Raw genomic sequence first — 15,727 nt, 5'->3', positions numbered from 1 at the left:
TAGATCCATTTTAGTTTATTAAATCATGCTTGACCATTTTTGTGTAAATGCATTTCATTAAAAATCAGAACCATGAGTACTAAATTATCACTGACAAGTACTAAAACTTTGTTACTCATTTTTCTTTTTAATACTGAAATTGTCAGAAAAATTGGAACAGCGCCGATGTCACCAAAGACAAGAAATCGTTCAACCACTATACACTTTGTTTTTTCATTGACTTCAGAAATAACTCAGAGCTGCACATGTTCATAAAAAAAGAAAAGAAAATTAGAACATCCAGAAATATGTTTCTGTTATGATGGTACAGAATCACTGGGACTGCTAAGTGTAGTCTTGTAGTCATTTTTTAAACTGCTAAACAGAAACACAAAAGTTATTACTCCATTTATAGTTAAAATAGGAAATAAAACAATTACATACAGAAAAATCACTTTTACTATTACATGTAAATACAGTAGACACTCAGAAACAAAAGTGAAAAAAAAAAGAATGACATGCCAGCCTATGTAATCACAGCTCTATTAAGCCTTTGTAGAAAATAAAAAGGCACAAACATATTAACTATTTATAAAGAAAAAGGATAAACAAAATGAAACAATACCAATTTGTAAACATGAAAGCATAACAACAAATTGGATGGTATGTTTTGGTGATTTATAAGCAAACAAACCTTACATGTGACATATGAGTCAATCAGAAGGAGCTGAACACTGTCACACCAGTGCAGGTCTTTGTCAGCTGTACATGCAGAAATGATTACAAACTATTATCAGAAGCTTCTGAGTCACTATCAAAGTCATCATCAGAAGTATCGTCAAAGCTAACACTCTCTGCTCCAGACAAAGTCTGTAGATAATATTCTCTTGCCTGCAGCTTCATCTGTTTTAAGTGCTGCAGCTCTCTAAGGATGATGCTATGGAGACCTCTTAGACCTTCATCGGTTAGGGCACAGGACGGACCTTTAAAGTTGAACATAAGTAAAAATAACAATTAATAAATTTTTTAGATGCTTTAACTATTAATATGTTTATACATCTGTTAAACACATACTTTTAAATTTGCCTCTCGATGACAGGTGGGAAAGGTCCTTCAGAGTGTCTTCTTGGGATAATAGAGATTTCCAATGATGGTCCATCTCTCCTACAAGGATGCTCTTTTCCTCTTCCAGTCTCTTTACTTTCATGAGGCCATCGAATGCCCTTCTTTTTGTGGAAAGACTGACAGAGTCTGAAATACATTCATGAAAAAGACAAATCAACTCAGTTTGAATTTGTAATTGAGTTTAGGTTTACACCTGGAGTATGTACTGACATTATCTGTCAGGTATGATGACAGTATAAAACATATTAGTGTATGTTTACATACCACTGTGTAGTTGCTGTCATGGTAATGTGTCGCCGGACAGGATGTCTTCCAAAGACAGTGCTTCTGTGCCTGCAACAGTCTTGTTGTATTCTTCCAAAGCCAATGCTAAAATGTTTTTCTCATGTTGTATTTTGCGACGAGCCTTGGCACGAGCTTTGTTTCCGTCTGTGTCTTTGTAAAGACGTTGAGATCGCCTTTTGATGCTTGCAGCCAGAACCTCGATTCTGCCTGCCAACGAGTCTGGATCAGTTGTTGTAGATGTTGCTGATGATGATAAATAACAGAGATGCAGTTACATATAAGTACTTTTGGAATGTACTCTAATTTTTAATCTGTAATAGCTCACCTTCTGCCCACTCCTTAATATCATGGACCCATCAAGTTGACCAACAGTCACTGAAAGCTCAGTTTTTAAGGACACCAGATTGTGATGCTGTTTTTGAAGAGCTTTTGTGGCCTGCATTGACAATTTCAAGTAAAAAAAAAAAAAATCAGAGCACAGCAATTATAGGAATGAACAAAAATCAAAAATTTCACTACCTTCTGGTATCGATGAGTTAGTGAGGTGGCCAAGTTGTCATGTTTTTGCTGGTTCCAGCGCATGGCCATAAGGGTCAGCATATCTGTCCGTCCTGTAAACACAAAGAAGCCCACGATAGTAGAGTTTTCAGTTATCATAGTTACTTATAATTTCAGGAAACCAATCTTTGGTCTTCTCACCAGCTTTTGACATATGTTTTGTCGTAACAGCGATCCTTGAAAGAAATGCATTGCACTGTTCAACTTCTTCCCCTAGAGTCAAACCAGCACCCTCTTGATATGCTCCACTCCATTTAACCTAAATAAAAGCATGCAAACACAAACAATTTCAACAGTCAAAGATGTTCATGCATTTATGCAAGGTTATTCAATGGCTATTCAGTGTTCCTTACCTCACATTTGAAGTCATGGGCTTTGGCATGGAACACTGAGAGAAATGGCTTCATTTGAAGCAGGTGTTGGAGCTCAGGACAGCTTTTAGATACTTTTTGAAGATATGGCCAGTACTTGCATGTTACATCCATGCAAAAAAATGTGATCTGTCTGTTGGCCAACCTTTGCTGCAGGTACAAGGGGTATGCAAATATCTCACCCCTATACATGTTCAGGGCACAAAGTAGGACCCCATGTCTACACACTGCTAGCTCCAATCCCTCCTCGTCCAGCTTGCTGCTGGATCTGTGAGACATCTCCCTGGCTGCTGACCATTGCCCACCACAAACACCTCTTCCAGAAATCTAGAATGCATAAAATTAAATCAGACATGCTATCATTACAGGGTATAAGGTTACTGTCATTATAAAGTTATAATCTGCAGTCTTACATGTTTGGTTGATTTGTGTATATAGTCCACAAATTTTACTACATCTTCATCCTTGGCTATGAAAAGGTCCTTAAATATAGCCTGTTCCTCCGATCTGGGGAAAAAAAGGAATAAAAACACTATATAGGTGTTATGGTCCACAGGTAGTGAACATCACTAACTTATACAAAGAATTGTTATATTGCACACATTATACAATACCCTGATGCATTCTTGAAACGGTAATGCTTGCGGTTTCCATCCACTGAAAGTGCAAGCATATCTGGGGTACAAGCTTGACATTTGAAGGGATCCTTTCTTAACATTTTATCTAACTCATGTCTTACAGCTTCCCACTCGAAAAAACTTTTCAGGAAGCTGTCAGCCGAGATCTTTCCTGTCTGATTTAAGATGAGAGACAAATTTAAAAAAGAAAAATTACACAAGGACATAGGTGACCAAATCCAAGGCATCAAGAATAGGTGTTCTTCAAGTTCTAGGTGTGTCCTTTGCTAAAAACAACTCATTCAATCAATTTTGATGTTACCAGGACTTCCGATGATCTGAATGCTGAATGAATGAGGTGATATTGATTCAAGTGTATGTAACCAGTGACATCAAAATGTTGAAGAACATAACCACTCAAAAATGGAGTCAGACAGACCATCTGGGATATGTACGTTAAAGTACTCACACGGCCAAAGCGGACAGTTCGTTGGCCCAACATTTTTAGAAATGCTTGACAGGAGAGACCTGGTGCTGCCATCTTCATTTCTTCAAATGTAAAAAGCACATCAGTTGCATATAGAGTGGAAAAGTGAAGGGTAGCTGGCCAGTAATCAGTTAAATTTAGGTCATGTACTCCACATGTCCAACTAGCCTCACATCCCTCACAACCCAGCTCTGGCATGCTGAGATCATAACGACCTAAAACACCAAAAAAAATGTAAAAGTTGTAATATTTGGTTATTGTAATGTCAGGTTGACATTGTGTCACAAACAATTTCTTATGGTCTGCAAAAAATTACTAAATAATTACATTTTGCTAACATTGGTTTTAATTATATTTTGGTTTTGATTCATGAAAAAATGAAGTTATTCATACCATTGATTGTGACCACAGTGACTGCCTTTCCTGGTTTGATCCTCAAACACTCTGATGGACAATCACAAATTCTAACTGGGATCTCCACAGGTACGAATCGTGCTAAAGAGATTGACATGTTTAAAATATGAATTCACATAATCTGCATATAAGATATGTAGAACCAGATGAACAAAAAACAGAACATTCAAAATACAGTCAAAAGTTAACAGTAAGAAAACACTCTGAAGAGTGTTTAAACAGTACAAATAAAAAGCTTACCATCATTGCAAAGAGTTGTATTTAAAACATAGGTAGTTGGAGGTAATGGCTGGAAGAACCCAGCTATGATGGTTTCTCTGTTGTGGAAGACATGTCTGGTGTGCATCATCACATCACATTTTTCACAAAAGAAGGGGTGTGGTAGGCAATCACGACACCGAAGTGCAGATGGATTTTTTCCACATTGTTGGCAAAAAGGGGCTGACACACTGTGCTGAGCTGCTATGGTGTTAACCAGGCGGGGTCTTTCTGCTTTCCAACTCTCTGAAAATATGCTTTTTCTTGTGCTCCAGTTAGTGGAAGCCAGAGGAACTTTTGGCACTAGTGGTTGACCTGCAGCATCATTCAGCGAGCTCTGGAGTTCTTGTAGAAAAGACTCTTTTAAAAAATAAAAACATTTTTAGATGTTACAAAAGTATAGCACATAGAAGCTTACTATATAGAAAAAATAAAATAAGATGTACTACTGACATACCAACAGTCTCTGGAGCAAAGGCAGCCTCACACTGAATGTTAGAGGGATGACAGGGACATCTGGTCTTCTCACTGTGGGACGCTATAATAATGAATTAAACAAATATAAAAGTAAGGAGTATATCTAACATCTTACTTAAATCCACATTTGGATGTCCAATTCCAATTTAATAACTGTCTTAAATTCCCATATCTCAAGATTCAAATTTGTAGTAGAAACTATTAACTAAAAATTAAGAAAGTAATTTAGATTGTCAGACAAATGGAGGAAAAACACATTTGTTTGTAACCTTTTGTAATAAGGTATGGTTAATGGATAGTGAACCATTTAAATTATGTTGCCTAAATTATCCAAATGTGTAGGCTATTTTTTGTAAATTATTTAAAGGATGTTGCAGACTGTTTAATAATATTTCTCTATTTTGATGAGAACTGGTGGTTTGTATTTTGTTTTGTTTAACTGTATTTGCACTTTGTAAAGTTTTTTTTTGTGTGTTATGTACCTCATGGGCTGCCGTAGCTAAATGAGGGCAGGTCCAATAAAAGCTGGCAGAATCACTGTATCAATGAACATTCAATGACTTGAATGAACTGTCAAAAGTGCTTGGCACTATCAACACTTAGTCGTCCCCGGTGAAAGCAGAAAGTTTTCACGGTGACTAAAGTAATCAAGGTGACTATGGTGATCAAAATGATTGAGTTGACCGATGATCCACATCAAAGAAAATTTAAAAAAAACTTGAAAATTAATACAAGTGCTGGGGGGCTGCTATGACTAAATACATGTACATCAACTGCTGGAAAAGCACTCACTCTGTTGCAACCACATTGTACTGTGTGTCAAAACAGTAAAACTCCTCATTTTTGTTATATAACTAACCTGTTCTTTGTTATTGAGTAATTTCTAGTCAACATACTCTTACCGTATAATTAAAAACAATTTTGTGTTGGGGAAAGATATCAAGCCTTTAACAGATAAATGTTTTACATCCACTTCTCTGGATGTAAAAGCAAACAGAATTAATTACTTGTTAGAAGAAATATATTTTGCCAAAGTATCAATTAGCATTAATTTACTAATATGTGTAAAAAATAGTCTACATGTGTCAGTGATCATGTTTTGAAAGAAGTACTTACTCTTAGGTAATTGATTTCTTGTTGATCTTGCCCTTTTATAAAGTTTGTTACCATCTTTATTCCTTTTTCTCCACCTTACTGTTGGTTCAGGTATCTGCATAGGTACTTGATCTTCATCTTTCTTAAGCTCAACAAGCAAGTCATCAAGTTGTTGAAGCTCGAGATTTATATTTTGCTGTTGTATCTCAGCATCTAGGACCATTAATGGATCAGATATGTTTGAGACACTCATGGTGAAGGACAGACAGACGGACGGACGGACAGACAGTACTGTTGACAAGTTAAGAATAGACAAATTAAGGACACAAAGATGATGAACAGATAAAACAGATGTGGCTCTTAAAAGTGCCTTTTGTGGGTGCTATATAAAAGAGCAGAAATATACGTGAGGTGATGAGATCAAAGAAGAACCTGTTGACATAAAAAAAAGAAATGTTCAGATTTCGGAAGTTCTTGATTTCTCTTTATAAGTTGCAACAGCAATAAACAAAATAGACAGGTGGAGAGATCTTTCCCTGTAATGATCCAAGTTCGTTTTAATTGGAAGTAAATGGCCTAGCTGCAAACAGACAGGGGCTCATAGACAAACTTTTAAGGATCATTACAGCCTAGGGTCACTGGCGTTTATATCGATCCTCAATTTTACAACAAGCATGACTATAAAGAATTCTGTGACTCTAGCATGGCTAATTAAATGTATTAAGTGCAGGTTCAGTTGAAGCTTATGGACTCCAAGAGGCTAATGTAGCTAGCTTCCCGCCCAGTTCTTCCGGTAAATTTCTTTTATAAATGTTACAAACGTGTCTAAATGTCTTCAACCACTCGCGGCACAGTCCGACTGCCATTAAGTCCTAAAACTGCAATCATCAACTTTATAACGCAACACTCTAGTTATTTTTTAGTTTTATAGTACAGAAACATTTTGGACAGATTCAGGTTTGTACTCACAGCGTCGCATGCGATGACGTCAGCGTCTTCTTCTTCATGGGTTTTTGCCGGATACGTACTTATTTTTATTATTTCAATCAAAAATATTAAAACGTTCACAGAACTGTTTGCATGCAATCACAAAAGAAAATAATTCTTATTTTTTCTTAAATTAAGTTGGTAAATTTAAAATAAAGGATTTTAAATCAAGTAAAAAAAAAAAAAAAAAAAAAAAAAAAAAGGCTTTTAAATCAACCTAACAACAACCACAACAAAAACCCTCCGGTTTTATATTTTACTGAGTTATTTTTAAATACCAAATTAAAGTTTTATGAACGTTTATGTAGTAAATATTATTAATATCCTGTTCAAACTAGCACACACATTGTAAATAAAGGTTTTTAAAAAAATTTAGATACGTCATCTTATTCGTTCCTAAGTCGTAAATATCGGACGCTCAGGGAACCGTACAACATTCAATGGGAGAACCCTTCAAGTCACATATTGACGCCAAGGGGGTACCCTTGGCGTCAATATGTGACGCCGAGGGTACCTGAAAAAACGTCAATATGTGACGAGTTGGGAGTGAGAATGTGTTGGAAATAAATGGTCCCCCTGTCTTCTCTCTGTCGATTATTACACTGAAAACTTGGATTTGTGATGAGTGTTTGCATTCCTCTATTCTTGCCATCAAACTGCTCAGGGTAAACTGTCCTGAATTAATCCCGGGGAACAACACGCTCCGTTTGCGGACGTTGTGCGGAAACGCGCATCTTGTTCCTGACTTATTTGCACATTCCCTCACAAAAAGCAAAATTCGCTCATTAGCCCGTTTCCTATTTCATTCAAATAAAAACATCGACTTGTGAGCGGCGAACGACGTGCGCGCTCGAACACGCGCATGTCGCTCACAGAGCCGACCTGCGCCCGCAGGCCGCGGGACACGAACATCAGTAAACAACCTTAAGCGGGCAAGTTGGCCTTTTCTTCGCACTCTTTCTCTGGATTTCCCTCACATCTGAGCGGCGGCCGCAATATCCACAAACACAAACCCTGAGTGGGAGCTTTACTTAAGGCGCGCGCCCACACGGCGGAGATTACGGGTCGCGGGAGCGCGCGCTAATCAGCTGTCAGCAACACGAGGACGTCTTCATACGCCCCCCCCCCCCCCCCCCGCCCCCCACCTCCGACGGGGGTCCGCCGAAGGGGGATTTAGACAATTTGCGGGCCACAAAGGAGCTCGTTTGGGACAGGAAGAGAAGAAAAGCGCGAGGCGGACTCTTTGTCTGTCTCAGTGAATTGATTTTAAAATGGGAGATTAACGGGAAGCTTCGTCTGCGGCCCGCAAGAGCCTCACTGAGGTGAAAAGAGAGAAAAGGACCAATTAATTCGACCAAATGTTAACTTACATGAGCTTCCCCTCTGTTTAGCCCGCATGAAATTCCAATTAAAGCGTCCCCGCTGTAGCGACGAGGACTTTTTCTTCTTAAGAGGATGAAGAGGGGACAGTTTGTGTCAGCGCAGCCAGTAGATAAAGTTCCCACAACATTGCAAAATGACAGAGAGCAGTGGCATGCACAGATATTTTGGGGGGCAGGTGCTCCAGTGGGAAAAAAGGGCACCTTGTGCGGCACATGGAGCTACCTTGGTTTTTGAGATTTTTTACATGGAAAACTGCAACACGATCAACTTAGCAATCAAATTGGCAGCAACAGAAAAAAAATGTAGCAATGCAACAGTACAGGATATGGCTAAGAGAAAAATTATTAATACTCAGAGGGGGGCAGAGTACCTGAAACTTGTACTCAAGTAACCATAGTGATACGTCAACTTAGTTTTACTCAAGTAAAAGTAAAGAGTAGCCGTCCAAAAAAAATTACTCAAGTAAGAGTAATAAAATATGTGGTAAAATAATCTACTCAAGTACTGAGTAACTGATCAAATTATCAATCATTTCATATTTAAACATTACTTAATCAGATGGATCAAATTTCAAGTTAAATGGAAATTTTAGATTTTTAAGGACCAAAATGACCATAATTTATAAAAGCAACAAAGAAACCCCCCCAAAATCAGGCAAAATATATTTTTCTCCAATCAGTTTCTTTCAATAGAAAACTTATAAAACTTTAACAAAAACTGCAGCTGTGTGTGTGCCTGGTGAATTTTTGGTTAAAACATGTTTGTTTTTCATTCAGTGGGTAAAAACTCCAGAAATTTTACTCAAATAAGTGTACTGATTCATAGAAGTAGAGTAGATGAGTAAAAATATTTCTAAAAGTACTTTTTTTTCTAAAAACGTTACTCAAGTAAATGTAGCAGAGTAAATGTAACTATAGCTACTGTCTATACTTCTGCATGTAGCCTGTGTGATATCTGACAGAAATTATTCTTACAATTAAGATTAAGCCCTGAGGACTGATAACAAGATGTCTCCTGATAGAATTTACATATTAAAATACTTAATCTAAATGTGCCATTTTTACTGAATGTTTATTACAGGTAAAGAAAGAATTATGTTACTCAGCTCATTTGTCCTTAGTGTATTTTAAATTAAATGTTTCCTAGACAGAGGTAGGTTGTTGTTTCTTTTCATGTTGAGAGGCTCTTGGTGGGGCATGTCATGTATGTGTGTGTGTGTGTGTGTATGCGTGTGTGTGTGTGTGGGTGTGTGTGTGTTTGTGTGAAGGATGGAGGTGGGGTGTGGAGATCTTAGGCAAAATTACAACAATTTGGAAATACTTGCTTTTTAAATCCAGAATTTACACAGTAAAAAAAAAATCTGAAAAATATTGGTCCAGAACAGAAACAGCAGGTGTCTGTCACCTCCTGGCGTCTAGTTCTGCACATCCCTGCTAGAAAGTAAAATAAGCTTGAAACAAACAGTACTCCACAACTCGGTTAACCGATTAACATGTATTAAATAGTAAAAGGAAAAAGATGACAAATAAGTTTATTATTGTCCCTTTTTGCTTCAGTGAGGATAACAATGATAAACAGAAAATGTGGACAAAAAGGCAACTTTTATGTTAATCAATCAATCAAGTTTATTTGTGTAGCACATTTCAGCAACAAGGCAGTTCAAAGTGCTTTACATCACAAAAACAAACAAAAAAATACAAACTGTTTTCTAACAAAATAATAAAATAGATTTGCATTATAGCACAGTAACATTTCAGTAATTCAACTGCTGTACGTTTTCAACCTGTTAGCAGGATGTAGCTCTGTGATCAGAGAACTCTGATGAATATTAATGCAAAAAATGAAAAATAAAATCCATAAGTAGTGATGAACATGTTGAATTCAATAACACTATAAATGGTATTAGAGGTCAAGTCCCTTTGAGATATGACCTAAAAGGAAATACAGCATGTGAAAGACTGCTAATGATGTACATTTACTTGTAATTCGACCTTTCGACAACTTCCTCCTTCACAAATCGCGCCGTGGTGAGGAGGTTTTCTACTGGCCTGGGCTGGACTCGCTGGGAAGAGACAAGTTTTGTTTTACATGAATATATCAAATGATGGCTGGCCGCAAACTGTCAGAAATGCTGTGCGCCAAATTCTTTGGTCTGTCCTCAGTTAAAAATGTTCAGATAAAATTGTTTCTGTATTTACCTGTCGCCATTTCAATCACGTGTTGCTCTTAAGAGTTATTGCTCAATCGACCGCTAATGTGTTTGGCACAAAAGTAAAACTCATGCAATTTCATTCTGCGGCTTTTGAGAGAAATATTGGATTTTACCATTGTGCTGGAAAATTGAATCCCCCCCAACACACACACACACACGCACACACACACACACCCCACCCCCACCCAGATGATACCTAGTTAGAGGAGTGCTGGCTCTTTGGCACAGTGCGCCTCCAGGACTCATTGTAAAGTGTGGAGGGGTTAATGAGCAGGGCCTTCTCCTCAATCCCTGGCTTTTTTTCGTCTTTTAAAGGAGAAGTAGTTGAAAAGACACAGAGTGGATTTAGCCACAATGGGTTTTTGGAACTGCTGAGGTGCTGTGTTTAAAAAACACGTTTACGTCAAGTTTCTCATAATTATCGAATTTGGCATCATGTTTGCAAAGAAATATGCTCCTATTGACCCTGGTTTGCTGGGAAGACCCAGACTATGGACGCCTTGGGGAGAGCACTTTGCTAATCCAGGGATTAATGCATATCAAATTAGACTTTCAGGAATTAAGCCCAATCAACCCGCTAAACATAGTACTACTTCAGCTTTGACTCACATCTGACTCGTGCTAATTTAAAAAGTCTCTTGGGAACTTTTCTCCATCAAAACTAGTCCAAGTATTAGGGATAAAGAACCCGCTCCGGGATGAGTCCGTCAGCGGACAAAGATATGACCTGGAGACGGTGCTTGGCTTGAAAAGTGTGGTGTTGGGAACTCAACCAGGCAGCAGGCTCTCATCACTGATCTGCTGTCAGACAATACTCACTGACCCCATGCGGCTGTCCATACAACCCTCCAGAAGTCTGCAGATACCAATGTGCCCACAGGCAAGGGTGAATGTGCTGCATGGAGGCCAGTATGGCTCAAAAAGTGATGCATCGGTACAATTCAGTTGCTTAAGTTGCAGCTAAAGCTTGATGCTGTTGAGGAAAAAGTTGCCGTAATTTCTGAAGAGTATCAGTGTGGCTAAATGCCCCGCCCGGTTGCTTACTGGATCTATTCTTTTTTTCTGTATTCATTCCTTGCATGAAACATGAAAATATTCTGATTTTATCTATAAAACACAACAAAAATAAGTTACAGTTTAGCTTTCTTAACCAAGTACTGCAATAACATTTTATGTGTTTATTTAAAGATCTTTTCCACTACAATCCTTTAACAGAAAGTGACACTGTTTCTTAAAAATGTTTTAGTCTTCAACTTGATATTGTCTATGATATTGCTTTATTTGTACTGACAAACACGAATGAAGAAAACAGTCACCACTGCAACTGGAAGGTGGTGCAAAGTTGGCAAATGTTTAACCACTAATAAGCTGCATGCAAGTTTAATGTCATTATTAAAATCAGTTATTTTGTGCTGCAAGCACTGGCTTCGTAAAACACATTCACACACACTTCACCTACGACAACTTCCTTCTGCCTCTGTGATTTTATTCCCAGTTGTTTTGCTTTCTAATTGATGCGATGTTTCAATATTCAAGACAAACATAACAAACAAGATAATTAGTTACAAATAGGCTCATTAGTCACCATGTGAAACATTTTCTTGGACCAGTGACAGAGATCCCTCATTAGCTCCTCAAAAAACAGAAGCCACAGCAAATCTGGCAATTTTTCAAATGACACTTACAGCTTGACCACATGTAAAGATGGAAGAACAAGATTCCATTCAAAGTAGAGAATTTGTGGCCATTTTTGTTTTTACATCTTTTTTTAATTATCAGAAATAAACAGAATTTGATTATTGACCACACCATTTTTTTTAACAAGGTTCTTTACTTTTGCCAAGAAAGCTCATATTTAAATCCAGTGTATGCATGTTCAAACTGTTTTAATGGATTGTCTGGCAACTGTTTGTTAAATATCGCCAAGGTAACAGTGTTTATCATTCTTCTTATGTTAATTTTTTTTCTACCCAGGTGAAAAAAAAGTATACTTTAGTATACTAAATTTTAACATACTTTAGTATACTTTAATTGATGTACTAAAACTGTACTATTTTGGAACAACTAATTTTGTGCTTAGTATACTTTAGTAGTTTTTAAATAGTTTTAAATTACAACTAATAGTATATTTTAGTATACTATACATACTTTTTTGGAACAACTTCAAGTATACTTAGTGTACTTAAAGTATACTTTTTAAATATATTTCAGAGCTTAATTATATTTTGATATAAATATATTTTTCAGTGTAATAATTCTGTCTCAGAATTATATTAAAAAAATATGATATACTTCAAATATATTTTAAATATACTATTAATATATTAGTAATGTATTAAAATTACACTTAATTTGTATTTTTGATTTCCTTCTATTAAATTTATCTATATAAACTACAATTTTAATTACTCGTGAAAGTCTTTATTAATACGCATCTATTTTGTAAATGACATCCATAACTACACGACAGTACTTACATTGTTTTAGTCTAAAATTACATGGGAAGATTAATTACACAAGATGTTCAAGGTAATTCAAATATTGTTTTATTACAGATATTTTAAAACTGTCCAATATTAATCAAAACATTATAAATTTAACACAAATGATCAGTTTACACATCAAAAGTGAGCACATGAAAATGAAAATTTAAGTGTGACAATAAAACATGATAGTGAGGATCAACGACAGAACATTCCATTCACTGCACCTTACAGAAACCTACAAACAAGAACAATAGAGCAATTAAACAGAGAAAGTATTTGTATTTAAAGAGAACAGAAAAATGGCAAATAAAAAAATAATACTTGCAATTTTAAGATGTTGTGGACTCGCCAGGTGTGTGACATCATCAGAACTGATGATGATTGGGACTGGATACCTGGGGTGGAAAACATTTCTGGGCGTCTTCTTTGCCTGTTTATGTTAGAATAGCGGTTCTCAACGTGGGCGGTACCACCCCCCAGGGATGTTCAGAGGACAACAAGGGGGCGCTGGCGGACATTTTTACAAAAGGGGGGTGCTGGGATTCCTTTGGGGGGCGTTTGGTTGAAGGTAAACTTTACACCTTAAATGCACAACAATGCCAGTTTAGACTTTGAGCACTTGGTAAAACTGTATTGTGTAACATTAAACCATGCTTGGCTGCAACGATATCGATGGCAGCTCTTCTTCTCCTTCTATTCAGTGTTTGTAGTTTCTTCAGTTCAGCGTTACACCGGCTGATGACGTTGCTGTGATTCACTTTGCCTGGTATTTTTGTACATATGTTTTGCCAGTTCTGTGATCATGTTAAGCAGCAACTTATATTAAAAAGTGTTTTATTTCCGTTTGAAAGCTGCCCGCTTCCATGGAAGGACAACAGAAAATCGCTCTTATAAACATGTAATTACTAAAATCAAGTTACTCTCACTTTGTATCCCTCTGAAAAAATGAACCCATTTAAATAAAGAAATCCCTCCATGGGTGATACCACGATAGAGAGCGTTCATTTTATAGAGTTAACCCCGGTGCTGTAAGTGGTCCGACATGAAACGGGTGTGATAGAACAACGGTACCACAGCACTTAAAATTTCAATAATCAGAATACCGAAATTGTTTCTGTTGTTTTAAAAGATTTATGTCAGTCTGCCTTTTCCCCATCAAAACGCTTCCCGACTGCCCTGCACCTCAGGGGGTTAAAAAAACAACAAAAAAACACAAAAAAACAAACGACGCGCACATTGCGCAAAACTCTGAAACAGGAGAAGCGGGACATAAAATGGAGCGACGAACTAGATGTGAATTATGGCATAAAAACAGAGAATCTGACGCTGAACAGTGAAAAATCAACACATGATGTGAAACATGACGATTAGGCGGCGCAGCAGGTGATGAGTGAAAATTACTGATGGTCAATAAATGATGAAAATAAATCTAGCAACTGGAAAGAAACTAAAGTGGACATAGCAATAAACCAAGAGAGAATAAAACTAATCAAATGAAACTAAATGGAAATGAATGAAGAACAAAATGCAAGAATAAACTAAGAAACTAAAGTAAATACAGAGGAATAAAGTGGTATGGCAAGACATTTTGAGCAATAATTAATACAGAGGACTGTATGTCAAGAATAAACAGACACTATTTCCAGATAAAAGGTAAAATAATATTGTTGAAGTGCCATGGGTTTGTTGAGACCACATCTAGTACTGAGAATAAATATATCTTACAGACCATAACAGTAAAGAACTGATCACTTATTTATGTTTTTAATTAGATTTATTATTTCTTCAATATTATTTTTCATGTCAGTGTTAATGTCATGAGGCTGTTCACTGACTCCATGACACTTTCAATTTGACTCATTAGGATTTGATTAAGAACCAGATTTGTTCTTTGTAATTTCTGTCCAATAAAACTATTAATCTATAAATCAATAGACAGATCTATATAAAGATATAATCCATGTTTCTGTCTCATATTTGTACGGCATTAAAAGGATCTGGAACTTTTGTTTTTCACTGAAAGCTCTGGTTTGCACATTAAATGCCATGTGGGTGAAATTTTATGGATGATACTCTGATGTCCCATTCTCCTGAAGGCAGCACAGAGCTGCACCACCAGAAACCGACAAACACTGATGAGAAGAAGAGTTATGATTAATGTAGTTACAGTTCTATCCATGTTTAATGCTGCAGAGCTCAGTCGTTTTGCAAATAGATCAAAGTTTAAACGGGCATTGCTGTACATATTTTATCTGGTAATTTTGTGGAATATTTAACAACTAGAAAATGGCAAAGAATAAGAATATTTTTTCCACTCTGACTGCCTGCTGTTAGGCCTAACAATTTTAAGTTGAATGTCCATTGCATTTTTTGTAGACGCCTGTGAAAATAATTTCTATTCATATGGCTTTTTTGTTCTCTGGGAAATTAGTTTTGATGATAATACAGAAACAAGCATAAAAATCAAAATATTTACAATAGTGATAGTAATATTAATAATAAAATCATAGTCAGTGCAAAGTAGCCTACAAATTCTTTGGTGAGGGGCGGTGAGGAACCTGGATAAAGGCTGGGGGGGCGCTGGCCCAAAAAAGGTTGAGAAACACTGTGTTAAAAGTAGAAAAAAAATAGTCAGCAATGTCATAGAATCAGTTGATGTTGGCATTAACTATGAAGCTATTTTAAGTGTGGACTTAAGGAGACAAACTACCTTAAAATCTTTCCATTCATGATCTGAACACACTGATCCTTGCAGGGTAGCGAGGGGAGCTGGTGGTGCCCATCTCCAGCAGCCATCAGATGAGAGGCAGGGTTCACCCTGGACAGGTCACCAGTCCATCACAGGGCCCTGAAAGCCAACAACAAATAAAAAAAAGAAAGATAAATGTTAGATTAACAAGAAGAGAAAAATTCTTTCCAGTTACCTTTAAATCAAATCATGTTTATTAAGCACTTGGTGTTGGTAACACAGCAGTTTTTGTTGTTGAAAATGT

The 15,727-nt window shown here is 36.8% G+C and overlaps 1 long non-coding RNA gene across 1 annotated transcript; it reads right to left on the bottom strand.

Moving 5' to 3' along the window:
* LOC145551759 (uncharacterized) lies at positions 1 to 1,225 on the bottom strand. Its single transcript, XR_014087670.1, has 2 exons — positions 1,054 to 1,225; positions 1 to 962 (listed from the first exon to the last, which is right to left on the bottom strand). It is a non-coding gene; the product is annotated as an uncharacterized LOC145551759 (long non-coding RNA).
* Between the last annotated feature and the right edge of the window lie 14,502 nt (positions 1,226 to 15,727).

This window comes from Poecilia reticulata, chromosome 5 (genome assembly GCF_904066995.2).
Source record: "Poecilia reticulata chromosome 5, P_reticulata-male-v2, whole genome shotgun sequence".
Classification (NCBI taxonomy): Eukaryota; Metazoa; Chordata; class Actinopteri; order Cyprinodontiformes; family Poeciliidae; genus Poecilia; species Poecilia reticulata.
Note: the sequence above shows the minus strand (reverse complement) of the source record. Positions and strands in the feature narration are given on the sequence as shown.